A 16,931-nucleotide genomic window follows, 5' to 3' on the forward strand; every position below is an offset into this window, starting at 1 on the left:
CTTGCATCGCCGGCTGCCTCGTCTTCTTCCTCCTCGGCCACCGAGGACCGCCGTCGTTGATTCATCACCGTTAGGTCTTCCCCGAGCCCGCTGAGCAGCTCATTGCACCGCCGTGAGCCCCTGTTCCTCTCCCCTCCTCTCTCAATCTCGTGCCCATCCCGTAGCTCCATTTCCCACCGCGGCCGAGAGCTTCTCGCTGCCGGCCATGGCGCAGCCGTGGCCACAGCCGCGGAAGCTCACAACGGAGCGCCTCACCATGCTCAGGAAGCCCCCAGGAGTCTAACGCACACACCCACTCACCCTCCCGTGCACCGTAGCACCAATCCCGACCTCGCCGAACCCCGGCCACCGCCACGAGTTTCGTTCCGGTGAGCTCCGGCACCCCCACGGCCACCCACCTACTCCTATGGATGCGGGAGAGCACGGGCTACTCCTCGGTGGTCTCCGCGAGTCCAGCCGTCGCCTGTAGCTCAAGTCCGGCGAGCCTCCACCGTTGTTTTGGTCGCCGGTGGGTTAACTCCGGCCGTGCCGACGTGGCACCGTCATTAGTGGCAAATGACGCCACTAACGAACACCCTCTCTCACTGACTATGGGCCCCATGCCTGAATTAACCCTGGGATTTATTCCCTGTTTAGTTTAGGTTAATATAGCCGGCCCCACATGTCATTTTGACCATGCCACGTCAACGTTGACCCGGACCCACTGGTCAGCCTCTGTCCCTTCCCTATTACACTGACGTGCGGGACCCACTGGTCAGGTTTGACCTGGACCATCCCAGTTGACCTGCTGACATCAGCCTTGCGCAATGCTGACGCAGTAAAGCATTTTCTGGATTTAAGTTTATTCAGAAAATTCCAGAAAATAGTATAAACTTCTAAAAATCATAGAAAATCAACCATAACTCCAAATGAAATAATTTATATATGAAAATGATCAAAAAAATTCAAGGAATCCATCTGTACCATTTTCATGCATGGTTGAACAAGTTAACCTCACTGAATGGGATAAATCATGATTAGGGCAATTTATGAACTAGCATTTGGAGTTGGAGTTTAACCCTGTTTGAATTCCACTTCAATTAACTTGGCTTACTACTGCATTAGGTCAATTCAGTTCCTTAACATGACATTGCATTCATTTGATTGTGCATTGCAGTGAATGTTGGTTCTTTTGTGTTTGCCGGTGATTGTCCCCTCTCAGTAGATGTTGCTTCGATGATGTGATCGTTGACACCGATGAAGAGATATACTATCTTCAGAAGTGCCAGGCAAGCAAAACCCCCTTGCTCATTCCGATACAATCCCACTCTCTCGCTCATGCTCTCTTTTACTGCATTAGGACAACAACGATTCATCTGTTACTTGCTGCGGTAGTTGAACCCCTTATCCTCTGCATGACCTGTCATTGCCATAGTAAATAGATGAAACCCACTAGCATGAGTAGGAGTTGTTTGAGCCCTGATGTGCCTACTCATTCATGCTTGTTTGTCATGCCTGCTATTGCATAGAATTGTGTTAGGTCTGATACATCGGGGATGAATCGGAGGTGTGTGAACATGTCCTACTGTTGAGAGCTAAATGTGTGAACATGATTTGGTAAAGGTATCGATGAGAGGCCATGTAGGAGTACATGGTGGGTTGTTTCATTGAAGCCATCCTTAGGAACTGAGTTCTGTGTTTGGGATCCATGAAATAGCTACTACCACACATTGGGCCCTGAAATATGACCCCGCTTGACTTACTGACCCCTCTCGTCCTCTGTCCAGGAGTTGCAACTAGTTTCTGGTGTTTATAGGATATGTGTTGGCGGTTGTGCGTAGCGCTGACCCTAGGGGTGGGCTATGATGCGGTAGATACCCCGTGGCATGGTGTACCGGGCGCCCGTTTGGTGTCTCTGGAACCCTGCACACATCGTTTGGGGCTGTGAGCGAAACACCGGCCGGATCTCCTCGCGGATGGAACCCGAATAGGCGATAAACCTGGACTAGAGACTTGTGCGGTTAGTCAGGTCGTGGTCTACACCCACGTCGGCTTTCGCTTGAAGTCTGCCGAGCACATGTCGTGTGCAGACGCTAAGTGGTGGAAACATGTGTGACAAAGTACACCCCTGCAGGGTTATAAATGATCTATTCGAATAGCCGTGTCCACGGTAAAGGACTTCTGGGTTGCCTATAACAGTTCATAGACAAGTGAAAGTGGATACTCTAAAATGCGCAAGATAAGCGTGAGTGCTATGGATGGCGTTCTCGTAGGGAGACGGGAGCGGGTCCATAGTGGTGTATTGAACTGGTGAATATGTGGACTCGTGTGCGCCACCTCAAAAGAGTTGTTTGCAGTCGTAGTTCAGGTTAGCCACTGAGTCAAAGCTGGCTTGCTGCAGTTAAACTCCACTACCCCCTTGGTTGATACCGATACATATGTAGTTAGTTCTGATGTAAGTCTTGCTGGGTACATTTGTACTCATGTTTGCCTATTTTATGTTTTGCAGAGAGACGTCAGTCTCGCTAGTAGTTCCGTGTGGACTTCGACGTTTAGCTTGATACCTCAGCTACGATCTTGTGCCCTCGGCAGGATCTGGTAGATAGTCAGGCTTCTCAGCCTTTTTCATTTGTAGATGTCTGTACTCAGACATGTTAAACTTCCGCATGTGCTTTGACTTGTATGCTCTGAATGTTGGGTCATGAGACCCATGTTTGTAATATCTCGCTCCTCGGAGCCTAATGAATAAATACTTGAGTCGTAGAGTTATGTTGTGATGCCATGTTGTATTTACACATATCGAGCATATTGTGTGTATGATTGAAATGCTTGGTATGTGTGGGATCCGACAATCTAGTTTTTTATCCTTGGCAGCCTCTCTTATGGGGAAATGTAGTCTAGTGCTTCCATGAGCCATAGTAGTCCGCTACAGCCTGGTTCACCGGATTCCTGCTAGCCCAGCACTACTGCTCAGGACACTTGACTGGTCAGCATGTGTTTCACTTCGTTCCTATGTCTGTCCCTTCGGGGAAATGTCACGCGGTGACATCCGGAGTCCTACCTAGCCTGCTACAGCCCGGGTTCCCCGGAGTCCTGTTAGCCCAGTGCTACAGCCCGGATTCACATGCTGTTGACCGACATGCTCGATGTGATTCATGTATGTTTGTCCCCATAGGTCCATGCCGCTTTGGGTTCACGACTAGCCATGTCGGCCCGGGTTCTCTATCATATGGATGCTAGCGACACTATCATATACGTGAGCCAAAAGGCACAAACGGTCTCGGGCCTTGGTAAGGCGACACCCGTGGGGTTACCGTGCGTGAGGCCGCAAAGTGATATGAGGTGTTACCAGCTAGATCGATGTGACTTGGAATCGGGGTCCTAACAGCTTTGGTATTAGAGCCTGACTGCCTGTAGGATTAGTAAGCCAACCAGACGAAGTTGTGTCTAGAAATGCTTTAGTTATGTAAGGGAATTGATTGTGGAAGGGAACGTAAGGCTCTTTTTACTCCTTTACCTTATGCCCTCTGATCTGAGTCATTCTCTTCTCATTCTACGCGGGTTAAGAACTAGGCTTCTCTTCTGTCTCTCGGTATGACGTGTTACTAAACCGTAGTTGCCTAGGATTGTTGAGTTCAAGTATCAGTTCAGTTTCTACTACTTCTGTGTATTCATAGCTGGCCTCAGAACCTTGATATTGTGATGCTGAGTGGTCATGCCACTATTTTGCAGGATGTCTCAAAACTTTTTGAGCATTTACAGCCGTTATGATGTCCGAGTCATCCCAGGTATCTAACTAGTCTGATGCATTTCCAAATCCCTTCTTCCCGTTTCCGATGTCCTTTTGGGCCAGATTAAGCACACTAATGGTCTGTTGAGGTACTCTACTGCCTCGACATATATGTTGGGGCTATTATTATGACCCTAGGTGTTTTAGGGAGTCACCTAGTAATCTAGCCATGTTTTGTGTTCCGGTGTGAAGATTCTGGCCACCATTCTCGAAAGCATCCCGTGATGCCATTTAGTAGTAGGTATTCTATTTCTGGGTTCTTGAACCCAAGGTTCACTCTACTTAATTCGTGTAGATAGTGTTGCTCCTTCCTTTAGGATATTAGTAACCTTGTGATAGTCCTCGAGGTCCGTGGTATTTCCTTCTTCCAAATACCATGAACCATTAAGGCAGAAGTTCTTTGAACCAAAATATCACAATCAGAGTACTCTTGAGGAGTTCTCCATTCATAATTGTGATTCTGCCAGTTCTACCTTTCTGCATGGGTTATCTGGAAGAAACATGTTGAACTTGGTTCGACATATTAATCTATGCATCCACAACTCAGAAAGATATATGTCCTCTTGAGTTGACCCTCTTCAGTTATATTCCGACCTTCATCTATCAATTGATAGTCAGGAATAGTTGTGCATTCATGTTCATCGATGCTTATTATTCTTGTGGTCCGTTAAGCCATTCTATCTCAGAATGACTAGGAGAAACAAACTCCAGTACCTCATCCATATCCAGGATTGGGTCAAAGTAGTTGTGTTCTGCAGATCAAATGCCCATCCAGCTTTTGCTTTGTTCTACCCTGGAGTATTACCCCCTTTATGTCAGGATTGTCATGAGAATTGCACCATCTCTCATGAATTCTTGACGTAGTGATACTTCTTGCCATCATTTTCATTCCCCGGTCCCGTGTTGTCACAACCGGAATGCCGGCAAGTGAACCATGATGTGTGAAATCAATACTCCTAGCAACCGTGTTGCTTGGTAGTTAATGGACACTAATATCATTCCTAGTGTGCTGGTTATCAAAACACTATTCTAGGATTGATCGTGCTACCTTGTTCTTATTTCTGGTGCACTCTTTGATCTTTGAGTTAGGATTGAATCCCTTGCTCTTTTGATCACATCGGCTTCTCTAAAAAGCAAGATTGTTCTCGAGCTTAGAGACATATCGGTGGTTCGTGGTGTTCCGAATATCCTCTCAGAAGTATAACCAGGTTGTCACTTGACCGCTATGTTGAGTTCGTGATCAAGTTGGTCTCTTATAAACCACCCCTTTCTCCAAGAATCTATGTTGGATACCCCTGAGCTAGTTGGTTAAGCTAAAACAACAACTTGGAGAGTTGGAAGATAAAAGCTTGTCCGACTTAGTTCATTTTAAGGGATATCTTTGTGTTTGCGTGTGTTGAAGAAAGATGATATCTTCATCAACTGGTCCTCGTATCAGTTGTTGGATCTATTGTCTTGTCCAATCTTTGATTTGAGTAGGGTCTATCATCAAATCAAATCAGAACTAACGATATTCGTAATGATGTCTTACTCGTGGTTGATCCCTCGAGCATACACCATTACATCCTTTGGTCTGACCAATGCTATCACCATGTTCACATAATGGTGGAAGTCCAGTGATATGGAAATTCCGATGAGTTGTTGTTGAGCCCATCAGCAGCATTTTGTCTCCCCCATGATTCATGTTGAACATCCAGCTAGTGTTGGAAACTTGTGTAAGCATTTTCTTCATGCCCCGCTCATGAAGTATATGTTTGGATGAAAGTAGTGACTTCCTCTAAGTTCACGTGCATTCGATGCAAGTTGCCGCCGTGAATTCGAGGGAGCTTGTTTTTGCTCCCTTTGGAATCATCCCAAGTCAGTCATGCATTCGTGCAAAGTATTCTCTGGTTTGGCAGATTAATTACCTCCACTCCATTCGTATTCCTAGCACACCAAGCCACTGGTTGATTTGTTCAAAGATAATAAGTTCTAAGTGCTAGTCCTGAAGGTACTAGACGGATTTGTACAAGATTCCATTATCCTCGATGATGGTCCCCCACCTGAACTCGGTAGCGTTTTATTATAAGACTACCACGTGGTCATGCTTGTCTGGAACAATGTGTTCACATGTTGTAGTAGAACCAACTCATGCTCTGGAGCTTGCTATCATAGTTCATCTCCTGAGAATCTCGCAACGTCATCTCGTTGAATGGTGTTGCAAACTTTCATTTTTTCTCTCTAGACTTGATGAGTCTGGAAGATCCTGACACCAACCAAATCTGAATCTCAGGCAGATATGATGGTTGGAACATTTCCCAAGAACTATAATATTGGTCTCTCTGTAACCGGTAAAGTGGATGTCGTGGCCGACACACCCAGCCGGAAGACCTGTTATTGTAGTGTTTTGATTGAGGAAGTTGGCCACCTCCCCATAAGGATTTCGTAGGGTTTACTCCAATAGTTGTTCCCTATGGATTTTTGTGCTCCCGAAGTCCGACCTTTTACTTGATGTCCTAGGTACCAAACCATTTTAATAAAGGGGTTGCGCTAGCAAATCAAGGAGAACATTAGAAGCGGAGTGCTAAATGTCTCTCGGTCGATTATCCAGATTTTGTCCCCTTGGCCTCGCTAAGGTGAAATCTGAGAAAGTGTTATCTTCCTTTGCATCTACATCCTCCACCAATATCCATCATGGTGGTATGTTGTGTTGCCAGGATCCTTGTCACGGATATTGGTAAAACCTTGATGAATATGGAAATGCTCAAGCTCTTGAGAGCACGCGCAAGCAAAATCACTCATTGCATTGTCTTCAACAAGGTAGTCCACATCATCCATCCTAGTCCGGGTATGCCATCCCTTCGTAATCCGCCAAACGATTGTTGTGATTGCCCTAGGCTGGTATGAAGAGTTTCAATGATCTCTAAATCAAAAGTTATTCTTTTTGCCACTTAAGGGAATATTTCTGCGAGTCACCTTCTTCTAAGATGTCTCATTATGGTATCATGGCAGTTTCTCCTCGCTACTTTGAAACCCTCGTCAATTGTTTCTTCCATCCTTTTTAAGGTGTGTTTTGTGTCTCAGCTCAAGAGATGTTCAACGTCTCATTCCGTGAGTTGATCGTGAGTTGCTCGGTCTTCAAGAAGATCGATTCCTATAGAGTTATCTTGCTCTTTTCTCCTCGTGTTGGGTGAAGATCCCGCAAGCAAAGATGCCAAGATCAATATGACGCAAGGAGTCGACATCTTTAAGAAGGGCAGTTGGATCAAGAAGATCATGATAGCTTGTGTCCCTCTGTCTTCTTACCTCACGACTTGAATCTCGGGACGAGATTCTTGTTTAGTAGGGGTGAGTTGTCACAGCCCTAGAATGCCTGAGTGGAATAGTTGCATCTGCACTCATGCATCATGGCCAAATTTCTAAAAGTTGAATTGAGGTTTGTTGAAACCCTCAGAAACCAGTTCAAAAATAATCAACATTTAATTCTCATCAAATGAGTCCAAGGAAATGTTCCTGTTACTCTGAGAAAATATTGCTAGGAGGTAAAATTCAAATCAATATTTTTGGAGTCACAGAAATATTTATTTTGGGCATTTGAATTAAATCATAATGTATTTGAATTGGCTTTATTTCTGTTATAGAAGAAATACATGCCCAATAATTTTGGAAATTATTGTGGGGCTCTAGAATAATATCTCTAGTCCATACAATAATTTACAGAAGCAAATAAATTGGTTTAGTACCCCTACTAAATCAAAACAAACAAACAGAAAATAGAAAACATAAATAAAAGGGGAGAGAGAGGTTACCTGTGCACCTCACCTGGGCCTTACCTGGCAGAAGTGGCCCGGCCCACCAGGGGCTCCCCGGTCTTCTTCCTCCTTTGACAGAAGGACAATGCGCGTGTGGCCGCCGCACGTGAGCACACGCCAGCCACCTCCTGCTTCCCTTCTCGCCGCTGGAGGCCCGAGGGCGACACACACCCCCCTGAAAACCTATCACTCTCTCCCGATCTTTCCTCCTCCTCTACTCTCTCTCCCGCGCAGCCCGAGCGGAGCTCGTCACCGCCGACGCCGTTTGCGACGGCCACCGTGCTCCCCTCGCCTCCCCGCGCTGTCCACAGCCTCCGCCATCGTCCGACGCTCCGCCTCACCCTGGCCCCAAGCGCAGGGACGACCTGCATCGCCGGCTGCCTCCTCTTCTTCCTCCTCGGCCGCCGAGGACCGCCGCCGTCGATTCATCACCGTCAGGTCTTCCCTGAGCCCGCTGAGCAGCTCGTCGCACCGCTGTGAGCCCCTCTTCCTCTCCCAGCCTCTCTCAAGCTCGCATCCATCCCGTAGCTCCATTTCCACCATGGCCGAGAGCTTCTCGCCGCCGGCCATGGCGCAGCCATCGCCACAGCCGCGCAAGCTCACAGTGGAGCGCCTCACCGTGCTCAGGAAGCCCCCAGGAGTCTAACGCACACACCCACTCGCCCTCCCGTGCACCGTAGCACCAATCCCGACCTCGCTGAACCCCGACCACCGCCGCGAGCTTCGTTCCGGCGAGCTCTGGCGCCCCCGCGGCCACCCACCTGCTCCTTTGGATGCGGGAGAGCACGGGCTACGCCCCGGTGGTCTCCGCGAGTCCAGACGCCGCTTGTAGCTCAAGTTCAGCGAGCCTCCGCCGTTGTTTTGGTCGCCGATGGGTTAACTCCGGTCGTGCCGACGTGGCACCGTCATTAGTGGCTAATGATGCCACTAACGAACCCCCTCTCTCAGTGACTATGGGCCCCATGCCTAAATTAACCCCGGGATTTATTCCCTGTTTAGTTTAGGTTAATATAGCCGGCCCCACATGTCATTTTGACCATGCCACGTCAACGTTGACCCGGACCCACTGGTCAGCCTTTGTCCCTTCCCTATTACACTGACGTGCGGGACCCACTGGTCAGGTTTGACCTGGATCGTCCCAGTTGACCTGCTGACATCAGCCTTGCGCAATGCTGATGCAGTAAAGCATTTTCTGGATTTAAGTTTATTCATAAAATTCCAGAAAAAAGTATAAACTTCTAAAAATCATAGAAAATCAACCATGACTCCAAAGGAAATAATTTATATATGAAAAATGATCAGAAAAATTCAAGGAATCCATCTGTACCATTTCCATGCATGATTGAACAAGTTAACCTCATTGAATAGGATAAATAATGATTAGGGAAATTTATGAACTAGCATTTGGAGTTGGAGTTTAACCCTGTTTGAATTCCACTTCAATTAACTTGGCTTACTACTGCATTAGGTCAATTCAGTTCCTTAACATGACATTGCATTCATTTGATTGTGCATTGCAGTGAATGTTGGTTCTTTTGTGTTTGCCGGTGATTGTCCCCTCTTAGTAGACGTTACTTCGATGATGTGATTGTTGACACCGATGAAGAGATATACTATCTTCAGAAGTGCCAGGCAAGCAAAACCCCCTTGCTCATTCCGATACAATCCCACTCTCTCGATCCTGCTCTCTTTTACTGCATTAGGACAACAACGATTCATCTGTTACTTGCTGCGGTAGTTGAACCCCTTATCCTCTGCATGACCTGTCATTGCCATAGTAAATAGATGAAACCCACTAGCATGAGTAGGAGTTGTTTGAGCCCTGATGTGCCTACTCATTCATGCTTGTTTGTCATGCCTGCTATTGCATAGAATTGTGTCAGGTCCGATTCATCGGGGATGAATCGGAGGTGTGTGAACATGTCCTACTATTGAGAGCTAAGTGTGTGAACATGATTTGGTAAAGGTATCGATGAGAGGCCATGTAGGAGTACATGGTGGGTTGTTTCATTGAAGTCGTCCTTAGGAACTGAGTTCTGTGTTTGTGATCCATGAAACAGCTACTACCACACATTGGGCCCTGAAATATGACCCCGCTCGACTTACTAACCCCTCTCGTCCTCTGTCTAGGAGTTGCAACTAGTTTCTGGTGTTTATAGGATATGTGTTGGCGGCCGTGCGTAGCGCTGACCCTAGGGGTGGGCTATGATGCGGTAGATACACCATGGCACGGTGTACCGGGCGCTCGTTTGGTGTCTCGGGAACCTGCACACATCGTTTGGGGTTGTGAGCGAAACACCGGCCGGATCTCCTCGCGGATGGAACCCGAATAGGCGATAAACCTGGACTAGACACTTGTGCGGTTAGTCAGGTCATAGTCTACACCCACGTCGGCTTTCACTTGAAGTCCGCCGAGCACATGTCGTGTCCAGACGCTAAGTGGTGGAAACATGTGTGACGAAGTACACCCCTGCAGGGTTATAAATGATCTATTCTAATAGCCGTGTCCACGGTAAAGGACTTCTGGGTTGCCTATAACAGTTCATAGACAAGTGAAAGTGGATACTCTAAAATGCGCAAGATAAGCGTGAGTGCTATGGATGGCGTTCTCGTAGGGAGACGGGAGCGGATCCATAGTGGTGTATTGAACTGGTGAATATGTGGACTCGTGTGCGCCACCTCAAAGAGTTTCTTGCAGTCGTAGTTCAGGTTAGCCACTGAGTCAAAGCTGGCTTGCTGCAGTTAAACTCCACTACCCCCTTGGTTGATATCGATACATATTTAGTTAGTTCTGATGTAAGTCTTGCTGGGTACATTTGTACTCACGTTTGCCTATTTTATGTTTTGCAGAGAGACATCAGTCTCGCTAGTAGTTCCGTGTGGACTTCAACGTTTAGCTTGATACCTCAGCTACGATCTTGTGCCCTCGGCAGGATCTGGTAGATAGTCAGGCTTCTCAGCCTTTTTCATTTGTAGATGTCTGTACTCAGACATGTTAAACTTCCGCATGTGCTTTGACTTGTATGCTCTGAATGTTGGGTCATGAGACCCATGTTTGTAATATCTCGCTCCTCGGAGCCTAATGAATAAATACTTGAGTCGTAGAGTTATGTTGTGATGCCATGTTGTATTTACACATATCGAGCATATTGTGTGTATGATTGAAATGCTTGGTATGTGTGGGATCCGACAATCTAGTTTTTTATCCTTGGCAGCCTCTCTTATGGGGAAATGTAGTCTAGTGCTTCCATGAGCCATAGTAGTCCGCTACAGCCCGGTTCACCGGAGTCCTGCTAGCACAGCACTACTGCTTAAGACACTTGACTGGCCGGCATGTGTCTCACTTCGTTCCTATGCCTGTCCCTTAGGGGAAATGTCACGTGGTGACATCCGGAGTCCTGCCTAGCCTGCTACAGCCCGGGTTCCTCGGAGTCCTGTTAGCCCAGTGCTACAGCCCAGATTCACACGCTATTGACCGACATGCTCGATTGATTCATGTATGCCTATCCCCATAGGTCTGTGCCGCTTTGGGTTCACGACTAGCCATGTCGTCCCGGGTTCTCTGTCATATGGATGCTAGCGACACTATCATATATGTGAGCCAAAAGGCGCAAATGGTCCCTGGCCTTGGTAAGGCGACACTCATGGGGATGCCGTGCGTGAGGCCGCAAAGTGATATGAGGTGTTACCGGCTAGATTGATGTGACTTGGAATCGGGGTCCTGACAGCGTCATTCGTGAGAATTTGAAATAGCTCAATCTCGTCAAAAGAGCCAGTATGACCGCCGTCATAAGGAAGTGGCTTATGAAATTGGCGATAAGGCTTACCTTCGGGTTACCCCTTTGAAGGGTACCCATCGTTTCGGTATCAAGGGAAAGTTGGCTCCTCGTTACATTGGTCCTTTTCGCATTCTCGCTAAACGAGGAGAGGTTGCCTACCAGTTGGAACTACCCCCACATCTTTTCCGAGTACATGATGTCTTCCACGTCTCTCAACTCAGGTGTTGCTTCTCGGATCCCATCCGCGGAGTGGACCACGAAACGCTTGATCTCCAAGATAACCTCACTTATCGAGAGTACCCCGTCTGCATTCTATATCAAGCAGAGCATGTCACTCGACATCATAACATCAAGTTTCTCAAGGTTCAATGGTCTCATCATTCCGACAAAGAAGCTACTTGGGAGCGTGAAGATCGTCTTCACTTGAGTACCCCACTTTCTTTCCACCAACTCCTGAATCTCGGGACGCGATTTTTTCGAGTGGGGGCGAGTTGTCACATCCCTAGTTCTCGTATGACCTAGGCTAGCCTTCATGTTTGCATCATGTTTAAATTTCATTGAAATTTTAAATGGGGATTTGTGAAACCCTCAGAATCATTCTGGAATGACCCAAATAAAAAGGGAACAATTGTATTCGTGCCCCTAGTTGGGTCACGCTCGACTGATTTGCCCCTATTTTTTCAACAATTGCGGTTTTGCCTAGCTCACTTCACTCGCCTTGTGTTTTTGCCCTTCCGGGGCGGTTCCGACCAATCACGGTTCGCCACATGGCGACTGCTCACTGGTCGGAACCGCGTCGGAAGGGCAAAAACACAAGGCGAGTGAAGTGAGCTAGGCAAAACCGCAATTGTTGAAAAAATAGGGGCAAATCAGTCGAGCGTGACCCAACTAGGGGCACGAATACAAAAATCCCAATAAAAATTGCTCCAAAAAGGTCCAAGAAAATGCTCATGTTGCTCTCTGAAAATATTGGACAGAGATAAAAATCAAACCAACATTTTCAGGAGCTCAAAAGTATTTATTTTGGGCATTTGGAATTAATGCAGTAATTATTTGCTTTGGATATATATTGTTATATATATAATATTGTCCAAAAATTATGCCAGTAGTTGAGGAGCTCTGGAATAATACCACTAGCCCCTGCAAAAATGTCATAAGAAAATAAAATGGTTTAGTATTTTTATTAAACCAAACAAATGTCGGAAACTAGAGAAGAAAAACAAAACAGGAAAACGCTTACCTGGACCTTACCTGCGGCCTGGCACTATGCGGCCCGGCAGGGCGACCCAACCAACTGGCCGCGCCAGTCATCTCCTAGCTCGCGCCAGGAGGACGAGCGCGTGGCTAGCGCGCGCGAGCACGTGCCCCGGCCACCTCCTCCCTGCCTGCTTCATCCCAGATGCGTCTAGGCGACGCCACGCACTCCCCTCGACCCTCTCCCACTCTCCCCCATGCTCATCCCCTCCCCTGGACCTCTCTCTCACCCCCCGAACGGCTTCATCGCCGCCACTCACCGTTGTCACGCTCACCGCCTACCCCTCACCCTCACTCCGTGTCTGCAAGCTCTGCACGTCTCTATCTACCTCTCCGTCGAGCCACGCGCCTCGGGAGCCCCTGCAACGCCGCCACCGCTGTCGTCTTCAACCTCCAGCGCCCGAGATCGTCTGCAACGCCACGTCGCCGTCCGGCCTCCCCCGAGCTCACTGATGCCTCCAAACGACACGGGGTGAGCCCCTCTTCGTTTTGCCCCTAACCCCGTCGCCCCGCACGTCCTCTAGCGCTAGCTCCGCCGTGCCCGAAGCTCACCGCGGCACAGCCATGTCGCCGTCGTGGCCACTGTCACATAGAGCTACAACTGAGCACATAGTCGTGCTCAGCGCAATGCCAGGAGGCCGTAGACGCCTTCCGCAGCCCCTGCCGTGCCCCGTAGGCCGTTCCTGCTCGAAGCCGTGGTCCGGCTGCCAAGCTGAGCTCCACTCCGGCGAGCTCCGACCGTCCCCACCTCTCCCACTTGCCCCAGAAGACGCGGACGAGCCCTGGCTCCTCCACCGTGGTCTCCGCCACCTAAATGGTTGCCCTAGCGACGATCCCGAGCCCTCCGCCGCGTTCTGCTCGCCGGCGGCTTAACGCCGATGGGATTGACCGGGTTCAACCCCCCTATTGACCCATCTTTGACCCTTGTGGGTCAATGACATGTGGGTCCTGACCCTGCTAATTTTTATTTAGTATTAGTTTAATAGCTAACTAACCCTGTTAACTAACTGTGACACTGACGTGTGGACCCCACACGTCAGGTTTGACCTGGTCAGCCACGTTTGACTCGCTGACATCATGCCACTGTCATGCTGATACAATATATCATTTTTTGGTTTAAAAATAAATCAGGAAATTCTAGAAAATGATATGAATTTCAAAAATTCATAGAAATTCAACCGTAGCTCAGATTGAAATAATTTATATATGAAAAATTATTAGAAAAATGCAATCTATCCATCTGTACCATTTTCATGCATGACAAACCAACCTATACATGTTGTAATATGAAAACACATAAATGGCATTTACAAGAGCTTATTTTGGAGATGCATTTGAATCTTGGTTCAAATGGACTTCAACCAAATGAATTCTAGTTGCATTAGTGTAAACAACATCACATCTACATGCCATGTTCATGCATCAAATTGTTGCATATGATGGTGTATTGATTGTCGACACCGTTCCTTCTCGATAGGTCTTGCTCCGGAGAGTGCTCTAGAGTACCTGTCTGAGGAGCAGTGCCCCCCTGTTGATCTACCAGGCAAGCAAACCCCCTTGTTCATTCCGATACAATCCTACCCTCTCGCTCCTGCTCTCTTTTATTGCATTAGGACAACAACGATTCAACTGCTACTTTATGCTGCGGTAGTTGAACCCATTCCTCTGCATGACCTGTCATTGCCACAGTAAATAGTTAAAACCCACTAGCATGTGTAGGAGTTGATATAGCCATCTTGTGTTCCTACCATGCCATGCCTGCTATTGCTTAGAGTTGTGTCAGGTCTGATTCATCGGGAATGAATTGGAGTGTTACGATATGTTCTGGTGCTGAGAGTTAAGCGTGTGAACACGATTTGGTAAAGGTAGTGGTGAGAGGCCATGTAGGAGTACATGGTGGGTTGTCTCATTGGGACCGTCCTTAAGAACTGAGTTCTGTGTAAGCTGTCCAATGACTAGATACTACCACACATTGGGCTTCGGGCGCTCCAAGCTCTCTCGACTTATTAGCCAACTTGATCTCTGTCTAGGAGTTGCAAATAGTTTCTGGTGTTTGTAGGTAGTGTTAGTAGTCTACCAGGTGGCACCCGGTCAGGTGGGCTTGGGACAGACTAGGCACAGTGGCACGGTGTACCAAGTGGCACCCGGATGGTGGGCTTGGGAACCCTGCTCACATCGTTTGGGGCTGTGAGCGACACCCCGGCCGGATCACCTTGCGGATGGAACCCGAATAGGCGATAAACCTGGATGAGAGACTTGTGTGGTTAGTCAGGTCGTGGCCGACACCCTCGCCAGGCTTCCGCTTGAAGGTTGCCGAGGTACATGACGTGTACATGGTGATAAGTGGTGAGAGCGTGTGTGAAGAAGTACACCCCTGCAGGGTTATCATGATCTATTCGAATAGTCGTGTCCTCGGTTATGGACTTCTTGGATGCTTACGTGGTACATAGACAACTTAAAGTGGATACTCTAAAATGCTCAAGACAAGTGTGAGTGCTATGGATGGCCTTCTCGTAGAAATACGGGGATGGATCCATAGTAGTGTATTGATGTGGTGATTAGTGGACTCGTGTGCGCTGCCTCACCTCAAAGAAGTTTCTCGTAGTCGTGGAACAGGATAGCCACTGAGTCAAAGCTGGCTTGCTGCAACTAAACCCCACATTACCTTCTTGATACAAATGCATGTATGATAGGATCTGATGTAAGTCTTGCTGAGTACCTTTGTACTCAAGTTTGCCTTATTTATGTTTTGCAGGTGAGACATCTGTCTCACTAGTAGTACTGCTTGGACTTCGACGAGTAGCTTGTTACCTCAGCTACGATCTTGTACCCTTGGGAGGGACTTGTAGATTGTCAGGCTTCTCAGCCTTTTCCTTTTGTAGTTGTCTGTACTCAGACATGTAATGCTTCCATTGCTTGTATGCTCTGAATGATGGGTCATGTGACCCCTGTTTGTATTTAATGCTATGTGGCTCTTCTGGGCCTTTATCTATATGAGTTTGCGTTATGTTGTGATGCCATGTTGTACAACACATACTTGCATGTTATGCGTACGTGTAACATGTATTGCTATGTGTGGGATCCGACACCCTAGTTTTCTATCCTTGGTAGCCTCTCTTATGGGGAAATGTAGTCTGGTGCTTCCACCGAGCCATGATAGTCCGCTATAGCCCGGTTTACCGGAGTCCTGCTAGCCCAGCACTACTGCTCCGGAACACATAGACTGGCCGGCATGTGATCCACTTCGTTCCTGTGTTTGTCCCTTTGGGGAAATGTCACGCGGTGACATCCGGAGTCCTGCCTAGCCTGCTACAGCCCGGGTTTCCAGAGTCCTGTTAGCCCAATTGCTACAGCCCGGATTCACACGCTGCTGACCGACATGCTCGATGTTGTTTCATGTATGCATGTCCCTGTAAGTTAGTGCCACTTTGGGTTCACGACTAGTCATGTCGGCTCGGGTTCTCTGTCATATGGATGCTAGCGACACTATCATATACGTGAGCCAAAAGGCGCAAACGGTCCTGGGCCATGGTAAGGCGACACCCGTGGGAATATCGTGCGTGAAGCCGCAAAGTGATATGAGGTGTTACATGCTAGATCGGTGTGACTTAGAATCGGGGTCCCGACACCCAACTACCATCATGAGACCGGTAAAATAGAAAACCTATCAAGGGCAAACCTTTGCCTTGCACATGGTCCGCTTGAGCTAGATGATGACGATCTTGACTTCCTCAAGTTGGACCACCTTTCTTGATTGTGTTGGCTCGATGAAGACTAGTTGATTTCTCCCCCATACTCCACTATGGGTGAGCCACTCTTCCACACATCTTCACATGTCCATTGTCACCACAATGGATGGCAAGCTTCAAGCATTTGATCTCTTCATGATGCTCCACTTTAACTTGCACACCGCAACCTAACCCCACAAAGAACTCTCACGAAGACCATGGGTTAGTACACAAAGCGTAATTGACAATGCTTACCATATCATGGGATCACTTGATCCCTCTCGGTACATCTTCTATGCTTTGTGGGTTGATCAACTTGATTCACTCTTTGACTTAGTCTTGATCAACCTCTCACAAGACCAATCTTTAGGTAATTCCTTGAATAGCACCTTGGTCGACACAAACTCTCCTTGAAACCAACACATGTACTCCAAGAAAGGCCTATGGACAAAACCTTCAAATGTAACTCAAGGCAACCATTAGTCCATAGAAATTGTCATCAATTACCAAAACCAAACATGGGGGCACCGCATGTTCTTTCAGGTGGCCCGAACCAGTATAAATCTTGGGTCTTTGTCTTGTGAGTTCATAGAGTTTGTCCGTGAGATAT

Source organism: Triticum dicoccoides, chromosome 4A (genome assembly GCF_002162155.2).
Source record: "Triticum dicoccoides isolate Atlit2015 ecotype Zavitan chromosome 4A, WEW_v2.0, whole genome shotgun sequence".
Lineage (NCBI taxonomy): Eukaryota > Viridiplantae > Streptophyta > Magnoliopsida > Poales > Poaceae > Triticum > Triticum dicoccoides.